The 23291-nt window shown below is 40.8% G+C and overlaps 1 protein-coding gene across 9 annotated transcripts in view; it reads right to left on the bottom strand.

The window, feature by feature from the left end:
* ptprfb (protein tyrosine phosphatase receptor type Fb) overlaps window positions 1-496 on the bottom strand; it is a 167089-nt gene extending 166593 nt beyond the window's left edge. For 4 of the 9 annotated variants that reach the window (XM_030752275.1, XM_030752274.1, XM_030752273.1 and 1 more), the window contains exon 1: window positions 66-495. The gene's annotated coding sequence lies outside the window, so the exon portion shown is untranslated. Of the gene's footprint in view, window positions 1-65 lie in introns of all 9 variants that reach the window. The other 5 variants (XM_030752279.1, XM_030752278.1, XM_030752276.1 and 2 more) reach the window with 2 other exon arrangements.
* Between the last annotated feature and the right edge of the window lie 22795 nt (window positions 497-23291).

Consider the following 23291-nt stretch of genomic DNA (forward strand, 5'->3'; position numbering starts at 1 on the left):
GCTAAAAGCTGCGTCTCAAGTTCAATGGGGGACATTTTCATAAAAAAAGATAACGGTGCACTTACTGAATCTCCTCTTTGTCACCGCCGTTGGCATTTCTCTCCGTCTCTCTACCACGTTTAGTCCCGTATTGAGTTTGTAGGAAGCACAACAATCCACTTCATGTAATTAACAGCCACAAAACAGGAGTTAGAACCAGCCCAAGGAGTAAAAGAAGGGGGGAAAAAAAGATACGAGTCCACTGCAAGAGGAACACGAGGTCCTATCCCGGTCAGCCGACCGGGGTCGTGGATACTGGATCTATTCGTGGCAGCTCCTGCGTCTCGCTGCTAACGGGTTCACCGTCAGCTTTGCTCAAGTGTTCAGTGTCGCTGCCTACATGCGAAACAAAAAGGCGATAAGAAATGTGATTTCTTTTCTTGTGAGTGAATTTTCTTCTCTCGCAAGTTAATTGGTAAGCACAAGTCTGCGCACAGTCCCCCCTACAGAAGGAGCTGTGGAAGGCAGGGAGTTGTTACGTCTCTCCCTTCACAGTCACGCTTCTTTCTGCCTCTGTGGAGAGAAAACATACAGGTCGGTCAGCAGGATTTTCGGATTCACTCGGCTGCACTCGCTTCTGTGTCCATTCATTCCTGCTCCTGAAGTCCTGAAGCCCCTGAAAGCACGCACTAGACACAAGGGGCTCTCAAAACAGTCATGTTGATTTCTCTGTTTACACTATAAGCACCTGCTAGAAAAATACTTGCAAGGAGATTGTTGAACGCAACGGTGAATTTGGAAGGAAATTATGGTTCAAGAGGTAAACACAGACTTCTTAAACTAAACTATGCGCTAACTACTGCAGTGAGCAAAGTCGTGAATCATCACCGAGAATAGAAAACTTATAAATACTGCCCTATTATCCTCATTCTCTTGAGCAAATAAAATGCATCTGCAACCCCACACCTCATCCTTGATCTCACCTTGCGAAGACTTTGTAAGTGTGTAGGCTACTTTTTTAAATATATATATATATAATTTATAAGTGCTGGCCAACTTTCTAGCTCTTTCACCACTAGCTGAATTTTTGATTTTTTTTTTTTTTTTAAACACAGCCTTGAGAGAGAGTGGCAAGAAAAATTCCCCACTGTTCTGTGACACTCAAGCATGTTAACAAGTTTTCTTTGACAACAAATACTGCACTAATTTTGAAGGTGTCAACATTTAGTTTAAAGAAAGATTTGAAGACTGACTTTGTGCTGGACAGTCTCACACACACACACACCCACACACACACACATATAACCCACTGGCAATCAAGGACAGCTTTTGGGAACTACAGAACTCATGGGGACACAGAATTTGCTCTGCTTACAGTGCAGCCTGGCTGTTAGTGCATGAGCACTCAAGCGACTCAGCTGAACGTGCGGGTCATGGATACTGTGACCTCCAGTAATGAGGACCTGAATATCTTCAGGGTTCTGACAACCCATCTACTCCGCCTTCTAACCTTACCATGATCAATCGTTAGCTTGGCAGAACCCCTGCTGTACTGCAGCCCCAAGCTATCTGCCACACCTTCCTAATAACTGGTGCAAATGACGTTTACACAAGGTTTTACCCTGCCATAAATGTCTCTTGCAATTGGGCAATCAAGTAGGGCCTCAGTTCACCACACACATGCACACACACACACACAGGCACACACATGTATATATTCACCTCTACGTCAACAAAATAAGTGACCTTAGAGTGATTGAAAGGGAATTATTTTCCTTTTGGCTGACAAATGATAATCATGGTGCAAAGCATTGTTCCAAGAATAGAATCATGTTGCACATATAAGAGCCCCAGCCAGCTTTATTACACTCTAAAGGAGGCCATTGTTTTGACACAACAACCTTCAGGATGTAGGTGCCACTGAGAGAAACTGGTGCATGTGTCCAATAACGCCATTACATATCTCTGGTGGCCAAAACCAGGCCTGTTTTTCAGCTTTAGATATCTCTTGTGGACAGTGTTAGAAGCCTATAAACAATCGTTATTTGTCAAGGTCAAAGAAGATGTCTAGTGGGGGGTTTTTTTAGGCTTTTTTTCTGCAGCAATAGTGCTAAAGAGCTCTAAAAGGGCAACTACACTTTGTCCTTGCCAGTGAGCAGCAAACATTTGCTGAGCAGTATAATTTTATGCTGTGATGCTGTAAATTCTTGACCATATAAATACCCTTTAACTCCACCAGGTCTAGAAAAAACTATTCTGAATACCAAAGTAGAATTTCCTCCTGCTTTTTGCACATTAATGTTCTAATTATTAAGGCTTGATATACAGTATAGAACGTTAAAACCATTTTTTCAGTCAATTGAACAATTACTTTCATCACAGTACTGGAACGAACTCCGGCTCTAAACTATTTCCTCTTCAAAATTATTGCTGTGATTTGAGGTTGATTGGTGGCTAAATTAGTACAAATCAAAAAGTGTCAGAGGTACCATATCAGCCTTTAACCACAACACTCATAGAACGAAGCTTCATAAAGTACATGGATCCCTTTATCAGTTGTTCTTCTTTATTAAATTTTTATTGAACTCTGTGGGGAAATTAGTCAAGAGAAATTACTTGTAAAGAAATTAATTTCTTTCTAGAAGACCCTCAGTTGGCACTTGATGGTTTTGAGGCTGATTTAATACTTGTGTAAAAATAGAATATGGACTATAACTAAATGTAAACTGAACACAGAAATAATATTAACCTCTTATTTCTAAGAAAAAAATTATGTTTCTTCCCTCCCTTGGCATGCTAATTTACTCATTTTTCTTGATTTTTTTAAGCAAATAAAAAAATAAAATAAAATCCCTGTAGATAAAGTAAGTTAAGATAAACTTTATTTATCCCATATGTAAGTGGGAAATTCTCTGATTTGATATTAAAATGGGGTTTCTTTAAATATTGATGCACCGTTACTTTTTTATTTAATCAAAAAAAGGTTTAATAGTAATCATCATGTGTGAAAGCTACTCCTCCGAATATTTATAACTAAGATAAAACTGTGTTTTATTTCAACCCCAAACAGTTCCAAATAAATAAAGAAATCTAGCTGGTTTTGTAGTAACCAACTTGTTTGAAAATCCAGGGAAATTAAAATATATCTTACACCTTTCCAAAATAGATGATTTATACATGAAACGTTTTAAATAAAATGTCAGTAAAGACATAAGTCAGCCACCTGGAACACATTTGGGTTATTAATTTGGATGGATGGACTCTAATAAATATCAACAGCAAATTTTATATTGCTATGCATGCAGTCAGTCAACACTGACACTGACACTAAAAGAGGCTGGCTTCTGCTGGACAATGACCTAAAGCATTCCTAAAGGTGCACTATGAGCTACTTCAAGAGACACTGACGTTTTTTAGGTGGTCCGTCACTGTTTCTTCACTTGAACATCGCTGATGTGAGTGGATCTTAAGCATGTTGTATACACAAGAAAGCCAAAAATATCTCACAACCTAAAGTAAGGAGCAAGATAACATGGCTAAAAAAAAAATCCACATTAAGGGAAAAAAAAACAACCAAAAAAAAACCCCATAAAAGTTTCTGACCTCTTTAAAAACATTTCATCTGCATCCATTTTTGGTTATCTAAAATGGTTTACTCATGGGACTGATCAGAGCTGCGATACTGCCCAACACATCACCAACAAACAGCAGATCTTCACATCTTAAGCTTGTTCAGACTCAACATGTGTGTACGTATCTATACACTAATCAGTTTAACTTCTCTGCTGTATTTTCCTTTTTATGTTGCAATTAGAATTAAATAGCCTTTTATGATAAAATGTAGTTACTAATTGATTCAAAATTCATAGAGAAAATTGTTCCCCATGAGAGATTGCCACTTTTTTCCCGCATTCCCTCCAGGAATGTCTGCATTTCCTATGATCTGATTTGATTCTGACCTGATTCATAAATGCTCACCATTAAAAATTCTTTAAATTGTATCTACAACTCCCCCCTTGTTTGGATATTTCCTGAATATATGAATGGGAAAATATATTTCATTTCAAGTTTCACTTACATGACTGGAACACCATTTTCAAAAATATTTACAATAGAAGCTTTATGTTTGCACGCTACATGTATTGGAACATGATGAAATATAATAAGTGTAATGTGTTGTTGCAGCTGACACAGCTTAATGAAAACGTGTTTCGGATAAGAGTTGATATATAATGATAGAAAGACCTACAGCATACTCCATATACTGTAGCAGGATACTTTTATCTTATAAGTGTTGTACAATTAACGCAGGATTCAATGAGGCAGAAAAACAGTTAATGGAAGTTAATGATGAGAACACACAGAGTTCTTGTATCATTAACCAACATGCAGTCAAACATGTTAATGATTGTGGTTACTACCCCTGCAGCCAGATAGAATAAAACTTAAATGCTTAACTCTGCATTTTATTCAAATTCTTCCAAAGGAATAAAGTAACTGGCCCTTTTACAGGCTGGCGACCTGTCCAGGGTGTATCCCGCCTCTCTCCCCATGGTAGCTGGGATAGGCTCCAGCCCAGAATTGGATAACCGGAAGAAAATGGATGGATGGATGGATGGATGGATGGAATAAAGTCATACTGTCACCTACAGGAAGTTGCATGAAGCAGTGTGAAAACTGGTCCTCAGAATGTGGTTAAATGTGATTCCAGTAGCAATTTCAAGCAGGAAATATATGTGTGACATGCACATATGATGCTACATAAATCAGCAGAAAGGACTCCCACTGTCTTTACTGAGAACAATACAATATATAACATATTTCTGGTTAAACCAAAGACACAGTGAAATGGCTTATCCAATATATCTCTGAAAATGATCTATTGGCCAGTGTTTTAATGCAGATAATGCTATTTGATCAACTAAACAGCATATAAATGCATCACAAGCATGCCTTTGAAGCCATGAGAGAGAGTCATGAATGATTTGAAATACTCCTCTTCTTCAAAGACTGGAACCATAAGAAACACAGCAGCATTTCCACAGAAGTTATATTTATAAGGCGGAATGCAGAGAAACGAAGAGGAAGAGACAGCACCGGCAAAAGACAGAGTGGTGGGTTGGAATTGGATGAAGGACACATAAGCTCTCATTGAGTTGGCAACGGTGAAAAGAGCCCTTGGTTATTGAAAAAAGAAGAAATCAAAGGCAGAAAATTCCTGCAGAGGGATGGGGGCAGAGAAACAAGCCTGTCCTCCTCTTCTTTGTTTTTTTTTTTTTTTACCTTCCTTTTTTCCCAGTGTGGTTAGAGTAGTTAGCCACTCAGCAATAGAAGAGAGATGCATGGCAGCCAGCAGGCTGGCAAGGCCCTTAAGCATAAGGATCTAAGAAGGAATAGGAGGCGACACAGCACAAATTGTTTTCTATTCTGCAATGTGGAGGATTTTGCTGAGTGTTGAACACTGCTGAAAACAGTGACACTATTTGCCTTTTGCAGAGCAGCACTTCCTACAGCAAAGAGCATGCCATCTTATATGATGGGATAATTACTCATCAAATGTTAAATATCTACAAGACATGAGCAAAGTATTCTGCTTGGTGTGAGTCATATATAGTGACAGTGCAGTGCAGACATTACATATGTAAGGACGCTAACAGCAAGGTCATGCGTGCTTCATGACAGCTCAGGAATAGACTGCAGTTTTATGAAGGAGGTCATTTCTTTGTAGCCAGCTGTTACAGACACGAGTCAGTTGTGATGGATGTGATGGACAGACATTATTCCTTTGTTACTTCCTGCCATCTCAGTCAGCGTTTTGCCTCCAGCAGATTGGGTTCCAGAAGCCAGCCCTTGCACACCATCGCTGGGGGAATCTGCTGTTTCAACCATCCAGAGCATCCCATCAGACAAATGGATATTAGCTAGTTAATTTTTAATTCCTGAGATGCAAGGGAGCCACGCTCTTTCATGGCTGGGAGGAGAGCTAATGGGCCCGGATTAGGTATCACGGGCGGATATCTGGGAACGACCCCTTGGGAATGATGTGGGTCTCTCCATTGAACACCATTAAGATTCTTGAAGTAAGGCAGAAAGCCTCTTAAAGACACACTGTCCAGTTATTGACCTCTTGGCAGCACAATGGAGGTCCTCGTTGAAGAGATATTGAGTGAATGCTGAGAGTGGTTCATTAAGCCATGGTGAGAGTAAAAACATGGTCGCTGATAAGGTCTGTACCCAATCTAACACAGTCAGACATAGATTTCTGTTTCCCACTAAACAAGTTCCCCGGCCCACCAAGAGAGTTCAAAACGCAGCATCTGCATGGTCAAACAGCCGGTTCATTGTGAGGCCGCAATTGCCTTTCACTGAAGAAGAACCCTGCTGCGGACATCAATGTATTCACACAAGACAAATACAGAAGATCGAGACTGTAATAGGTTGTCTGGCTAAGTGCACATCAAGTCGCTCCCTGGACAGAAAGATTCAAACACCTAAGCCATGTTTTCTTTGATGACCTAAAATAATTTCCTTGCTTTCAGTAGAATTGGCAGTGATGATTGTTTTTATTGACTCAGATGTTCCATTAGGCGAGGAGATGCTTGGGGTAAATGGCTCCTGACAGCAGCACAGAGCAGGCTGATGATGTCCCATCACTAGACCTCACACTAGGGTTATTAACTGGCCGCCGGTGCAGCAGAGCACCAGTGCTTCCCTGACAGTGATGCACACATGGACAAAATACAATACTGTCCTCATTTTCATCTAGCAGAGCGGGGATGACATTAGATTGCTGAAGATGGGGGTGGTGTTTTGAGATTAAAGACAACCAACTGAAACTAAATGACAGGGGCACATTGTATCTGTGTTGTACATTCTGCATTGTTTACACCTATGCTGATGTTTTCAAGGGAGTTCAAATTGCTACATCATTTTATTTAGTGACATAAAAGGCTTGAAAACATCTAATTAGGTGAACATTTTACCTGAGGAAATAAAGCAATTACATAATAGCTCTTTTTATGGTGACGGAAGGAGTGGAAATTGCATCAACAGACAATCTTCTTAGGCTGCACCAAGCATTATTATTATTTTTTTTTATCTTTGATTCCTGTGTTGGTTACTCTTTTTAATGAATTGATGAAGCAGTTTAAAAACAACCAAAAATATACGTCTCACAGAACCCAAGGCGAAATTACTTGTTTTGCCCAAACCCCCAAAGATACTCAATTTTCACTGTTAAAAAAAAAGCAGTCCACATTTGTTAAACTGAAGCCAGTGAGCCTATTTTTTTTTTCCAGGATAAAAAACAATATAACACATTGGGGAGTTTGTATGTGTGTTTTAACGACTTCTTTTTCAGCACAGTCTCATCCAGGAACCTAACAAAAAAGAAGAAAGAAAGAAAATACTTTGGAAAAACTAGTGGTTAATACCACTGCCATTTCACATCAGGATCTCAGTTATAAATCAACATGCTGAGTAGAGTGTTTACCACCTCTTCCTGTCAGCCGAACTCAACTTGAGAAAACAGACATGCAGGTGCAGTGCAGTGAGTGACAGGGCGCATAGATGTTCACACTGGGAAACATGCATATACACACACAAACACACATATGAACATGTGCCTTGTCAGCGTTTCTGAATTCTCACACACACACACACACACACACACACACACACACACACACACACACACACACACACACACACACACACACACACACACACACACAGAGCTCAGCGCTGTCACTCCATGAACACCTGTGTGTGTGGCAGTATTACTGCCTGCAGTACCAGATAGAGCCATGCTGTCACGCAGGAGTGATTAGAGCCTCCCTTTATAATCTCCCTCCTCTGTCCTTTCTCCACACATCATTACGGTAATACACCAAGCTCTATTACCCCTCAGCATCCTGTCAATGCCCCACAGCTACTGCCTCCCTCCAGCCTCTGAGCAGGCCTCAGAGGGGTGATGATGATGGTGGGTTAAGGAAGGGCCCAGGGTCCCTTGCAGCATGGCAGCTTTAATTTCACGCTTTGTTAATGTCCCTATTGCAAGTGCTTGTCCTGCCCGATGCCCTCCACAGCCCCAACCAGGGCCGCATCCGTCCTGGCTGCCCTCTGGTTGGCTCAAGGACTGCGCCCAGGAGAAACGACAGGAATTCTCCTTCCCCTTTTCTTTTTTTCTGAACAACTGTCGCCCATTTCTTGAAAATCTCTCCCTCACAACCTCCGCCCTTGCTTGTACCTTTATCTTATTCTCTCCCCATTGTGCACTCTGTCACTGTCTGTTTCACTCTCGACCGCCCCCTCTCCCATTCCCTCCGACCCACGTCGATTATCTATCTCTCTTCTATTGCAGTCTCTTTCTCGTTCGCTGCTTTCCTCTCTCTGGTAAACAGCTCTTTTTCTCAGCTCAGCCCACTCTCTGCCCATTCACTGTATCTTCCAAGTGTTCTCTCACTTCACCTCAATTGCTTCTCTTCATCTCTTTCCCTCTTTCTGTCCCATTATCTTCCCCTTTAATTCAGACGCACTCTGCTTTCATTTAGGTCTGTTCAGTGTCTCAGTTCAGATGAGCACGTCTCATCGCATCCAACCCCCCTCGCCTTCCCTCTGTGTCTCCTTCCTTAAGCCTCCATTTACACACTGTACCATCTGTATTTGCTAAGCACTGAGAGGCTGAGAATCATCATTCTGTCAACCTGCTCCTTCTGCATGAGTCGGCAACCACTTTCAGGCATCCCTAAAAATGCCAACATAAGCGCAAACTTGTTGAACCATAGTTTTGAGAGTCAGCTTGAATCCTTCACTAAAGGGGTGAAACAAAGGCCTTCACTCTGCTGCTCTATTCTGTCTCAACAGTGTCCTCCCCCAACAGCAAACTGTCCTATTCTAGTACTAGCGCTAACAGCTTCAACATTAGTGGACTTTAAAGGATATATTTTAAAATGTATAAAAATTACTCATGACTTCTAATAATTAATACAATAATAATATAATATAATTGAAGTGCCACAAAGCCACCTATAAGCATCAGTAAGCATATCTGATTTTAACTTGACTCCTCTTCAAGGTTGCGTCCTTGTGCACCCCTTGCACCCGCAAGCCTGAGAATAAACATTAACTTTAGTCTCAAAGTGACCCAAATTTCACATGTGACATCTGTCACGAGTACCTGAGTGCCTAACAGAGAACATTTGTCACATTGGGATAGGTCACTGTTGCAACACACAGGAGGAAATTCAGAGGATCTCAGATGCACAAGTAGCCTGTAGTCAGAAGGGATATGCACGGAGAAACCTGTAAATCTGTAGCTGTGCTGGAAGTGGTGCAAGACTGATGAAGGTGATGACCTGTAAGGGGAGATCTGTCAAAACGGTTTTCGATTTTTATGAGCACAGCTGTGGAACATTGCGATTACACCTTGCAGATTCACATAGGTTTTTAACAGACAATTCCACTTTGGCTACTGCTGTATCAGGTTACTTTCAATTCAGATAGAACTAGTAACTACCAGCCATCCATCCAATTTAGGGTCACAGAGGCTGGAGCCTATCCCAACTGCCACAGGGCAAGAGGCAGGGTACATCCTGGACAGGTCGCCAAGCTGTTGCAGGGTGACCTGTCCAGCTATAATATAATAATAATATGATATAACTGAAGTACCACAAAGACATCCATCTAACGCATGTCTCTGGACTGTGGGAGGAAGTCGGGATACCCAGAAAAAACCCACGCAGACACAGGCAAAACATGCAAAGTCCACACAGAAAGGGCCCAGTCTGGATTCGAACCCAGAACCTTCTTGCTGTTGCTGTACTAACCACTGCACCACCATGCCACTCAATCCATTATTATTATTGTATAGAAACCCTCAGGTTAACTGGACTTATTTTGGGGGAAAAAAAAGGAGAAAACACAAGAAAACTGTTAACCAAACCATCCACTGAACACAACAACAAACTGCAGATCAATTTCAGAATACAACAAGAGACAGGTGGGCCTTTTATTGATTGATATTTTCTGTACTTTTGTTTTTTTTCCCTGTCTTTCTTTTGTGTCTGTCCCCTTATTAGCAGAGCTCTTCAACCAGATACGCAGGTACCACAAAAGAGTGGATAATAAAATGAAGGTTCCTCAAAAAGAAAGTTGGGGGGGGGCTCTTTTTGTAAAGAGGGTCTTGTTTCCTAGACAAGAGGGAGGAGGTAACAGAACCTCTTTGAGGATGAAGTCATGGGGTCTCCTGTGGGAGGGTATTGATCGGAGGTGAAGCACTGAGGAAAAAGGGAGCGCCTATCAGATTCTACCCACACATACTAACACACACTGTCGCACACGTATCCATTATACACACACTTTTATTGGCATAAAAGTCGAGCTGCAAACTTTTTCTCGTGCTCAACACCCCTTTTAGACACACACACATATATACACAGCAGCAGAGCTAGACACCAACACTTATCTGTGTCAGACAAAAATCTATTCATTAGTTCTGCACTTTGAAAATGACATTTTTTTTAAACTACAGGCTACACTATGACAAACACACCTAATGCCACAAATTAGCAACAAGTTGCAACAATTTTTGATCATTGTAGATTTCCAAACCGTCCCGCCAAACAATAGCTTGCAGTTTTAGCTTGTGCTAATGGTTTGGCAGAAGCAGTCAAGCAATTAACACCACAATGATTGTTTGTCTCTGAATTTGACTTCCCTCCCTAAGCTTAATCGTGAAAAATGGAATGACACTGGCCCACAGAACGAGAGCCATAGTTAGTGTTGAGTTCTCTCTAAGCCGCTTGTTGCTAGGTAACCGGGATTTAGCAGCCCCCTCTACTATTTTTTATTGTACTTTTTTTTACTTTTATTGCATGTCTTAAGTTGCTACATCCTACAATTGCTACAAGGCCTGTTCCACATTTGGAATATTGTCTTTTGTAGTTATTGTAACACATGCCAGATAGAGTTTAATACCTCAGGCTACAGTGCTGTGACACATCAATACTTAATCTTGCATTATACTTGTCTTAGATGATATTTAGACGACACTCTGTTTGACTGTTTTCATGAATGTGTGTGTGTCTGCATGTGTGTGTGGTGTAGACACACTCCAATCTCTCACGTGAAAGAGAGAGCAGGCAGTTTTTATCTCTGCAATGCTGTAGAAAATATTATCGTTTTTGCAGAGCATTACAACGATCCTCACTGAGTTTATCAGTTTTCTACTATTTATATTGATACACCCAGAGATGCTCCTGCAGGTAAGATATACAGCAGAATGAAGCATGGCCTTGTCCACAGTGAGAAGGTACTGAACGCTATTTTGTGATGAGATGGGGACCGGGCCAAGGTGACCCTTCAGTAATATATGGGCTGCGGCTGCCAAGGCCTCCCAGGAAGGTATTTGTCATCAGTGTCCCCCAAGTGTAAGGTTACTAGCAAATCAGGTTATCAGTCTACTGTTTTTGGCAGGAATGGCATAAAAACACAGATTATCTTTTCAATATGGCTCAGCATTACAAAAAGAGGCACAGCTGCACAAACACAAAAAGCAACAACACACACAGCATCCCTGTTTAAGGAAACTCTATTGATATACACTACAATACACTGATCAAAACAAAAGAAGAAAGGAACACTTTTTAGTCAGATAAAATCAATTAAACATCTGGGATATTGATCTGGTCAGTTAAGTAGCAGTTGGCATTAATGAAATTAACAACAGGTGCACTAGAGGGGCAACAAAGTGACAACCCCCAAAACAGGAATGGTTTTCCAGGTGGAGGTCACTGACATTTTGCCCTCCTCATCTTTTCTGACTGTTTTTTTTCCACTAGTTTTGCATTTAGCTAGGGTCGGTGTCACTACTGGTAGCATGAGGTGATACCTGGACGCTACAGAGGCTGCACAGGTAGTCCAACTCCTCCAAGATGGCACATCAATACGTCACATTGCCAGAAGGTTTGCTGTGTCTCCCAGCACAGTCTCGAGCACATGGAGGAGATTCCAGGAGACAGGCGGCTACTCTGGGAAAGCTGGACAGGGCTGTAAGGTCCTTAACCCATCAGCAGGACCGGTATCTGCTCCTTTGTGCACGGAGGAACAGGATGAGCACTGCTAGAGCCCTATGAAATGTCCTCCAACTGGTCACTGTTGTGAATGTCTCTGACTGAACGATCGGAAACAGACTTCATGAGGGTGGCCTGAGGGCCTGACATTAGCAGTCCATGTCAGTATAGATATCCAGCATGATCTGTTCCCCATTGGGATCTTATGTGTTTTTTAAAAGTGTTCTGTTTTGGAGCAGTGTATATTCACTCTTCAGCCCCTAACCCTCGACCTCAATGCCTCAAACCATAACCTTTACCTTAACAGACAAGCTAGAAAAATACCTTCAGCAGCATTTACCTATACTCTTAAGGATTCCTGGTTTAATCTGATCGCTACAGTAACAAGATTTTACCTGAGAAACGGTAACACAAAACAATGTCTAAAATTAAAAAATCAGCATCAGTGGAAACTGTGTGCACTTCAATCTAACAATGCTTTCCAAGTTCAGCATCTGGACTTTTAAACAGTTGGGAGAATATTCAACCTCCTCCTACTTAATACATCATTACTGCCCTTCCTGGAAGGCACTGATCATTGGTATGCTTGGTTTATCTCTCTCTCTCTGTAGCCTGGGGCAAACAGCCACAAAGGATAATCACACCAAGAAAGAACTGTGCTTTCATAACTTGGAATATGAAAAATATTTATTGAATAATGAATATGTCTATCGGTGAGGGTGTCTGCCCCGCACCTCCTTGTTGCTATAAAAGTGAGCCTGCCACTCCAAAGAGCATGAACTCTCCTGCACATCAGCAGCAGAGTGTGTAGGCGGGAAAGGGGGGGTGACAAATGTGCAGCGTTATGAGAGAGGAGGCAGGAAGCTACACAACATGTCAGGATACAGATGCTTGCATCTCCCTCACATCTCCCTTACTGATGCGTTTCAACCCACAGCTTTAATTGCCTTGAAAATAACTATCTCACTGCCTGTCAAAGTGGCGGCAGAGCAGGGGTTAATGCAGAGGTCAGGCACCTCTACAGTAAGTGCTGCATGGAACTGCTTGGGACTGTATAAATATCTAGGTATGTATCTGCTACATAGGTATCCCATAAAGTCAGTATCGCATGCTACAACTATTATTCTAAAGCAGAATCTGTGTTGCAAATGTCCTAAAATCTCTCAAAAGGGTTTTTTTTTTTTTAAATATCAGAATAATATTAGACTGAGATCATACTTTCTAGTGTTCACGATTCTCAGTGTGCCGCGCTTTGAATAAAGGCAAAGTGCCTTTTTAAATCTAAATTTAACCACCCGGACCCTTGGACAAGAGGCAGTGAGAAATCTGGTGAAGATGGAAAGTGTGTGGTGGCCTTTGTCTCTCTAAGGATATAAGCTGGTGCAACCTAAATAAAGAAATAAGCCCTTTTGCAAACAAGAGCGCAACCACTAGCCAGCTAGGTGACAGAACTAAAAAAAGGCAAAAGCTGTCAAGAGGCTTTGTGATGAGCAGCTGACCATACAATCAACAGATGGCTCAGAGTGCCAGGCTGTCTAAGCAGGTTATTAGCTGGACAGGCATGTGTGTCTTCATGTTTGCTTTTGTCTCTCTTAAGGTCACGGGCATCAACGGGGATGCCACATGTCTACTTTTTGGTGTTATTTATGTGTGGAAGTCAGTTACAGTCTCACATGCTGCTTGCATTATGGATGAAAAGCAGGTCAGTGAGCACAGGAAAGAAGTGTTTTCCTTCGAAAATGTCAGACTTTTAATGAAATATGTAAACCACACAGGAACAACAAAATATTTACCCATCAAGGCAAAGCTGTTGTTTCATTGCTACAGACACATAACCTGTTTGTATTCAGTACATAAAATTCAAGTCAAAAATGTCTCAGCTCACTCGCTAAATGTGTACTCCAAATATAATAGAAATCGCAACGCCATTAGGGCAAATCAAAGGCAGCAGAAATTGCAGCTCACTTCAGCTGACTAGCTCAATCACCACCTCACAACAAAACAGACCGGCCAAAGATATGAGGAGTAATATCATCCAGTAAGTAGGACACAGCTCTGGAGTCATGGAATACATCTAAGCGGATTGAAGAGATCCTATTAAACACAGCTTCATGACACCTGCTCCTCACAGCTCCTATCAGCAAACGGACGGCTCTTCTGACCTGTATCTTCATCACACGAGCTTGAATCATTTCTTTGTGCATCTCTGGTCAAGAGGCAGCTCAAGGAACGTGCTAAAGGAGCAGAGAAGAGCCAAAGCCAGTGTTTCATAAGGAGCACTACTCTGCACTTTTGTGATCCTACATCAGAGCCTTTCTGTCTCAGCTTCTGTATGATGAAATTGAAAAACGTAATGGGGTAATGTAAAGCTCTTTTGAAATGGTTCTTTATACAACTGAGCTGAAATGGCTCTAAACAGAAAAAAGAAAAAGAAAAAATAAGAAGAAGAGAGGGAGAGAGACAACCTTTGAAATGCATGAAACTGTCCAAATGCAAGAGAGGAAAAAAACAGCCCTGAATCTGTTTTTGTGTGTGTGTTTTGCTGTCTTTTCTGAAAAGTCATTCCTGAATTTTAACAGTTTCATCAAGACCAACTTTCCTCACTAAAAAAAAAAAAAAAAAATCTTGAAGCACCCTCATTTCATTTCAGTGTACATTTGAAATAGCTTGAATCAAAAACTTTTTCTAAACTTTAATCTGGCATCATATGAAGGTTCTTGTACTGGCATTCGCTACGCTGAAAGGCCATTAACTGCTCTGATTTATCAGCTTAGTTAATATTAGCTAAACCCCTCATAATAATAACGAGGCAATACCCAAGATGGTTGAAGATACACAAATGAATGGCCTACAGCTGGGGTTGAGGACGGGATGTAGTGACTTGGAGCAAATATGGATGGTCGGCTCAATGTCATCAATGCCTGTTGTAATTGAGCCGATGACATATTGATCGTTGGGTTAATGAAGATAAACTGCACCAGAGATAGGGTGCTTAAATACACCATGGTTAATTCTTGTGAATCCTACCATGAAATATAATACTGTCAGGGTCTGGGCTTGTGAGGGGTTTTTCTTTTCTGTGTGCACTTTCAGGTGGCGATATTGGAGGGATTGTTGTTTCCCCGGGCAGTCGGAGACGCTCCTGTATCCCTCGTTAAAGTGTGCCTGATCTAAGTCTCTTGTCGTTCCCCAGAAATCTGCTGGAGGAGCCCAGCTCACCTCTCTGAGGATCTGCCACCGTCTCTCTTGCTCTCTCTGGTTTCAAGTTCCGTCCCCCTGTTGTCCAACACCAGCCTGCCCACTCTCCACCGACACCCAGCAGACCGCCTCGCACCCCACTGGCCTCTTGGAGTCTCCCCCTGAGCTCTGCTCGCTTGCGCCTCCAAAGTAAGGATATTACCTTCACTGATACCCACACCAACCCGTCACTACCTGTCTCTGTTTAATGATCTTCTCCCTCTCTGCAGAAGCCGCTCCCACTCCCCGTGTCTGGTCAGACCTGGTTCCCCATCCCCAGTTGTTTCTTTTTCTCACCTCACTGTAAATAATAAACACTAAGCATCATAAGCACGTTTGTCATCTGCTCTTGGGTCTGCCAAACTGCTACATAATGACAAATACTTTTACTGTGCACTGATCGATGAGAACTCTCAAAAAGGTATCACATTTTTGTGTCTGGGGAGAAACCGCAAATGAGACCTGTCTTTGAGATTATGTTTTTTTACTTAGTGGTTTGGTTCAGATATGCTTGCTGGTCCAGTTGACCATTTTCTAATTGACTATATAAAATTGGCTGAGGAGGTTCCACAGAGCTTAGTGATGAATGAAAACTATGAAAAGTAAAAAACAAACAAACAGTTGTAGCTTTTGAATGCAGTGAAATCTATTATTTTTTCACATAGGGCTTTTGTCAAGTCACCCCCGAGGTTTCCCAATCTGGCTTTCAGTGTGTTCATATGTAAAGTGTGGTGTTAGCACCATATCACAAACATGAACAGGTTTTTAAAAGGATTAAACTATCGAATTAGACATTAAGAGGTTAAACACACAATACAGGCATAATACACACAAATCAGCGGTCTGAATGTGTGTGACAGGAAAAGTACAAAAACTTCAATTCTGATAAAGTTGGGATGCTGCGTAAAATGTAAATAAAAACAGAATCCAGTGATTTGCAAATCTCATAAACCCATATTTTATTCATGAGAACACAGAACAGATCAAATGTTTAAACTGAGAAAATGTCCCATTTTAAGAAAAATATTAGATCATTTTGAATTTGATGGCAGCAACACATCTTAAAAAACGTTGCCACAGGGCCATGTTTACTACTGTGTAGCGTCCCTTCTTCTTTTAACAACAGTCCATAAATGTCTGGAACTCTTGCAGTGAACGCATGCAGTGATTTTCATGACAGAATCATGCCTGTTTCTAATGAAGTGCCTCCTGAGGACCTGAAGATCACGAGCATCCAATATTGTTTTTTTGGCCTTGTTCTCTGCACGCAGATTTCTCCAGATTCTTGGAATCTTTTGAGGATATTATGTACTGTAGACGATGAGATATTCAAAGTCTTCACAATTTTGCATTTGTGGAACAATATTCTGAAATTGGTCCTCAGTTTATAGACACAGTTGTTGCAGACTGGCGAACCTCTGCTCAGCTTTGCTTCTGAGAAGCCCTGCCTCTCTGAGACGCTCGTTTTATACCCAATCATGTTACCGACATGTTGCTAATTATCCTAATTAGTTCCAAAATGTTCCTCCAGCTGTTTCTTTTTTAGGACCGCTTACTTTTCTAGCCTTTTTGTTGTCCCCGTTCCAACTTTTTTGAGACATGTTGCTGTAATCAAAAAATAAGCCAACATTTTTTTCATGAAATAGTAAAATGTCTCTCATTAAGCATTTGATATGTTTTCCTTGTTTTATTGTAAATAAAATATGGGTTCATGAGATTTGCAAATCGTTGCATTCTGTTTTTTATTCCAACTTTATCAGAAGTGGGATTGCAAGAGTGCCGTATGAATGTGCATATGCTTTAAACACTTTGGTCAGTAAGACTGGATAAGTGCTACTACTTTAACAAAGTTTATCATATTTGAAGCCAAGAAGGAAATTTGGCAAAAATGCAGAATGTATAATTTAGCAGCTCCTTCATTAAGACACGGGAGAATCAATCAGATTCTAGCTGCGTACTCAAATAAATCAAAATTTAGATGTGTTTAACGCAGTTTTAGACTTTTTTCAGTTGCAACACCAGCAGTGTGTAATGGTTTGAGAACAAGTAAGAATATAAAAACATAATTTAAATGTAGATTTAGTAGATGTACAATATTAATGTAAGGTTAACAAATACAAACAAGCGTCATGTTTTAAGACCATATATAGAAACTATTCTGTTGCTTACAGCCACCAGAAAAAAATAAAGTTGCTGCAAGAATCCATATTGCTCATCAGAGAAACACAAAGACTTTCGACACACTTGAAAAAAAAAAAGTTAGATCCTAATGCTCTCTGCACACTGAGGTTCGAGGGGTCTTCTGGGAGATGCAAAACTATTCTCCTGAGAACTTATTAGTCAGTAAGTGGTGATTTTGTATTTGTTGACTAGAATATAACCTGCTCTGAAGCAGGTCAGGTCTGCAGCACAAGTTACCATAACAACGAACCCTGGTAAGAAGTTAACCACATTTGAAGACTCGGGGTTAAACCCGGAGTAACCTTGTTAAGCCCCGCATCCTGCTTCATAGTGCACGGTGCATTTCAAGTAAGACTAAAGCATGATTAGTTTGTTACAATACTGGCCTCATTATGTAATGTTGACCTCGTCTTTTCTCATTAATAACCACAATATATTTATGATCAGAGTATAAATTCTGACATATGGAAACATTGTGGAGTGCAAGAAAAAACAAGCTATGAGGCAATCAGATAGCTTGTGAGTAAGCCAGAAACATTTTAATGGTTAAATGGCTCATCCATAATAATATGGATTCTAACATAGTTGTTTATATCTTTACATCTGCCAATTCCTCTGTTTTCCAGCATACTGTGAGAATAGATGTACAGTCTAATAGGCCTATGTCTCACACTCTGACATGTACTATTGCTATTTTATGAGATATTTAACATTGCAGTGTTCATCTCTGTGTACTCATAATGTTTTGGCTCATTGGTGTACATGATGGTGTCTCTCCAATATACTTACACTGTCTGTGTACTACATATTAAGCTCACTGGTGCCTATAAAAGACAAATCCTTAAAATAGTTCACAAATACATCTAAAATATAAGCTTCAGTATTTTCACAGCTAGTGTGTATGTGTATTGAAAGAGTGTATTTGCATGACACATCAAATATGTCTGAGTAGAACTGTCTGTTTATGTTATCATGATCATTATAAGTGATGGCTAATGTCGAATAATAGCAGAATGGTGAAACAGTGCTTTCATAGTTACACCTTACTGGAAAACACTTCTCACAACAGAGAACAGACAGAGCGCTTCCAAACTCGACTTGCCCACATTTAAGCACATGGCTCCTGTCACTGCCTGAGAGCTGGCTAGTGAAGAAACCACAGAGACCAGCCGTCCATGGAATCTCCAAGCAGCAGGAGCGATGAGATAGAGATGAATCATGACTCCGTCCCTTCCTGCAGCTTTCAGCAGGGATCAACCCACGACTTATTCCCCTCCATGTGTGACTTCAGCAGGGGCACGACCTTCAAAGATCACAAATCTCGCAAGTGTCACCAGTCATTAACCAAAGCAATATGTCCTGAGTCCTCTCTCTGTGGCCAATTCCACAGCATTTCACAGACAGATCCCTGATAGGCACTGCTGAGCTCCCTCATTTGTACATCCATCTTTTCCATGTCATGTAGTGGCACTAAAATGGTGCGTAATCTATGACTCTGGGAGAGTCATCACCCTGAGGCAACACAGACCCTCTTATATGTTATATATTGTATAACTGGCTGTTTTTCCTCCGCATGCTACATTGAAATTTAAGCAACATATTGAAATATATCACACTGCCACCCCTTGGGCTTCATGACCCCTCAAATATGAACAATTCTCTAAATGCGCCTCATTAATAATTCATAGAAAATATTCCTAATCAATTCATCATGTAGCAGAGCAGAAGTCTTGCAGATGTAAGCTGGTGAATACCGCACATGCATTAGAAGAAAAAGTGGGATTTCAACAATGTCAGTAACACTTGGTTAAGCTGAAGAAATTGCTGCATTCCTCTTTTGTACTTTTTTAATGAACTGTTTTGGGAAAAGAGCAAAAGATAACAGAGCCGGGGAGAGGAAGAAAAAGGAGTTATGTAATTCCATCATCAATATTTTTCTCTTTGAAAGTTGCAAACACAGAATATGAAGCTGGTCTATGCATTCTCAGGCTCTCCACTATATTTTGAAGAAAAAACAATTTCACAGCAAAGGGCACCTGCCAGTCACAAAACTCACTGGAGCCTTTCTTTCTAGAACCCCGAGACAGATTTCGACTATTGATTCGCCTCCTCCCACCATGTGAAAGCAAAGACACGTATGTTGAGAGCCGTGTCTAATCAGGAGAACATTTGCTGAGGGTTGGATTAAGACAAGAGGGATGTGAGGTCGACATGCTGGATGCATTTCACTGAGCTGAGCTGTGGGTAGACTCAGTTAGCTGCAGATAAACAGCCTACAGACACTGCACAAAGGACTGATTAAAACAGGAGCAGATGGAAAGAGGTGTTTATATCACAACAGGCATTCTGTGCTTCAACTGCTGCCTACTGCTGATGTGATGGAGTCACAGAATACTGTATGTGAAGGATGTACAATAAAATGGTTTAAAAAATCAGCTTAGCTTTATTATAACTTTAATACAGAGATTTTATTTTATTTTTTTAAACTCTGGACTTTGATTAGATGACTAAGTGACTTTATGCTAGGCAAAATGTACCTCAGTTTCAGAAAAACTAAAATGGAAATTTCACAGAAATATGCAATCACATCGTGAACAATAATGATGAATATTTTTGACTTTTAACAAAATGTTCTCTCAGGTTTTGGCAATCAGGGAAACACTTTTTTTTTTTTGCTTTGTTTTTGTATTCTTAAATGTTAATATTCTTATGCTACATTATTCAGTCTCATTGTGTGGGAAAGATGTTAGTTACAGTACACACAGTTCTTTTGTGAATGACACCACTTAATAATTATTACCTGTAGCTATGACAGTGACTCATTTGTAAGAGAATATTGTGTTTTTCCCCAGTGAGGTCAGGCGATTCCTGCAAACTGATGGATTAATCTCTGTGTCATAACCTTGCTCCACTTTCCTCTGATCACTTAGAACTTTCTATGCTTTTGAGTCATATGAGCTAAGTCACTTCCTAACCATTCTGAGTGAATAGGATAGAGAGGCTTTGTCTCCCTCAGGGCACCTGTGTTTCAGCTGACCAGTGTCATCAACCTGAGATGTGCTGAGCCTTTGTAGAACACAGGTCACGGGAGGGGAAGAAAAAGAGATGTACAAAAGAGAGGGATGGAAAGGAAACAGGGCAAGAACCTGAAAGACAAAGGGACCAAAGGATGTTATGGGCATGTGTCTGCCGGTGACAGCGAGAGCTCATATGCAGTTTAATACCAAGTTGGTTGTCAAAAGTCACACTGATGTACTGATGTGAGATCAGTCAGGTCACCAGCTGGTTCCTCTCTGGCAGAGCTGGATTTCATTTTACAGGCCAGTGGTGACAATGGCATGACAGGTCTGTTTCCATGGGAACACATTTGTCACTTCTGTGGAGCATGGCCAAAGTGTTGGAGGGGAATCACCAATGAGGATTGTAGGACTGGAGGGAAAATTAATCACACTAATGATGATTCAAAGCTTGAGCTCCAGCAGAATGCGAAAATCGCTTCTTTCAGTTTCCCCCGAAGCTGAAATCTCCTGGGCTGCATCAGGGTTTCTCTGAGTGGCTCCCTACAAACATAATGTTAGAAAAGTGACGTATCGCGAGCACAAAAGGGAATGTCACTGCTGCTGAGATATGTGAGAACGTTGTGGGGGTATTTTTGCTCTGAGTTAAAGAAGAGACCCAGTAAGCACAACAATGTTAAGATTTTAAATCCCTGGCATGGAGTGATGCAAGACTGCAAGATGGAATTGTTATGCTGTGAAAACTCTGTTTTTTTTTTTGAGTGTGTGTGTGGGGTTTTTTTTTTTGCTTTTGACTGAATGGGTCATGTGCTGAGTGTTATGTACAACTACATGTCTGAAAAGAGGTGATTATTATTTGGGGTCAGCAGAAAATGAACAGGTAAAATTACTAAATGCAGCTGAAACACCTGCTGCTGATTGTATAGTTAGCCCTTTTCTGAGCTCCACAATCTTAATGGTGCTACTCCTGAATGGATGGATCACCAAGCAGGCTAGTGGAGCACTACTGTTTATAGCCATAGTGGGCATGGGCATAATGGCTCAACCATGGTTTATGCACAGCCTACGGACAGCTTTGCAGACCATCGTTTACATGTTGGAGCTATTTACTGTCACCAAAGAGCAGTGTCACACACAACCAGTCTGCTGGTTATTCTTGCTTATGTGTTGTTTGCAGTGCTGGGTGTAATGCATTCCAAAGTAACACGTTACTATAATCAAATGACATTTGTTTTTCAGTAAGGCAGTAATGTAATGCGTTACTGTACTAAATTCAGTAATCACATTCCAGTTACGTTGTTACTTGCGTTACAAAGGTTCATCAGTTGTTTGCATGACGGGCGGATGGAAAGACACACAAACATCAAACATGCCTTTTTCTTCCTGTGCACTTGTGCTACAAGCAGCTGATGTCAGTTCATGTGCAGGGAGGAGGAAAGTGGTAGAGCGGAGGAGTGGAGATACACTTTTTGCTATTTTTATTACACAAAAGTATAAGTATAGCTATGATAAAATGCAAACTGCGTCCAGGACAGAAACAACTGCATTACACTGCTAACACTACTTCAGCTCTTTGCAAGCATCTGCACAGACAGCATGCTCACACAAAGTTTGCAAAGAGCCCAGAGTGATGTTAAGGCTGAGTGTATGTCGAGCCCAGCAGCCAGAGATAGGTAGCAAAGGCAGAGGTAAGCTGTCAGGCTCGTAGCATTGCAGCCTCCATTTCTCCCTGTACATATTTCTGCAGTAGAATCACTGTGGTGATTGCTTTGGGGTCTCTTTGGGCTGGTTTTCAACAACTTTGTGTTGCTGGTTTGTGTTCAAACTTCAACAATAGAAGAAACGTGTCCTCATTAGGATAAGGATTTGTGTTGGTGAGTGGAACTGTAACCTAAGGGTTGTATTGTTAACTGATAATTATGTGACAATGCATCGCATTATGTCTTATAAAAGAAATAATGTGATGTGTTATCTGTGCCACTCACCACTGGCTTGCTTTTATTCCTTTTTTTCCTCTTTTAACTCCCAGAAATATAACTACTCTTCATTTTCACTGACTGGCTTTCCTAGTTATCATTAAGTTTGATTAAATAGAATCATGTGCGCCACTTGCTGTGGGACTGAGTGGAGTTAGTTGGGACCCCCTGAGGAATGTCAGGCCTCGTGTACTGTCATTGCAAATGGCCACTGCTTTAGTTTAAAGCTTGACAGCCCTCAGGGGCCCCTCCACTGGTTTGGGACTCCAAGAAGTTGCCTGTCTTGCCTGGTGGCAAACAGTGTTTCCAGATCTCAGTTCAGTGTTTGGTTTAAAAATAACTCTATAAAGACCACATGCACCGGCTGTGCTTTTTAGGTTGGTGCTAGCCAGGGTTATAATAGTTTTGGATTTGACATTATAGTTTAGTTTTAGTTAGTTTTTACTTTTTTTTCTCTAATTCAGTTAGTTTTAATTAGTTTTCAGAGTGGTTTTGCTCGTTTTTATTAGTTTTTATTTTTGGTTTTATGCTTAGTTTTAGTTAGTTTCAGTATTAGTTTTAGTATTTTCATACTTAATCAGGTACGCTTTAAAGATACCCTTTAAAGAAATAAATTCAGCAACCAACTGTTCACAGACAGCAGAACTACATGCTAAATGTGTGTAATATTAAGGACACACATGAACATCAACAGGGAGAAACAAAGAACAATATGAACTCCAAAACTCGATAAATTCTACAATAAACTCCCAATAAAGTTCAGCCTCAGTGCAGCAGATTAACAACAGCTACATGTGGTGTTTGACAAAAACAAACTCCTTGAAGGAGTC

The sequence above is a fragment of the Archocentrus centrarchus genome, chromosome 17 (genome assembly GCF_007364275.1).
Source record: "Archocentrus centrarchus isolate MPI-CPG fArcCen1 chromosome 17, fArcCen1, whole genome shotgun sequence".
Taxonomy (NCBI): domain Eukaryota; kingdom Metazoa; phylum Chordata; class Actinopteri; order Cichliformes; family Cichlidae; genus Archocentrus; species Archocentrus centrarchus.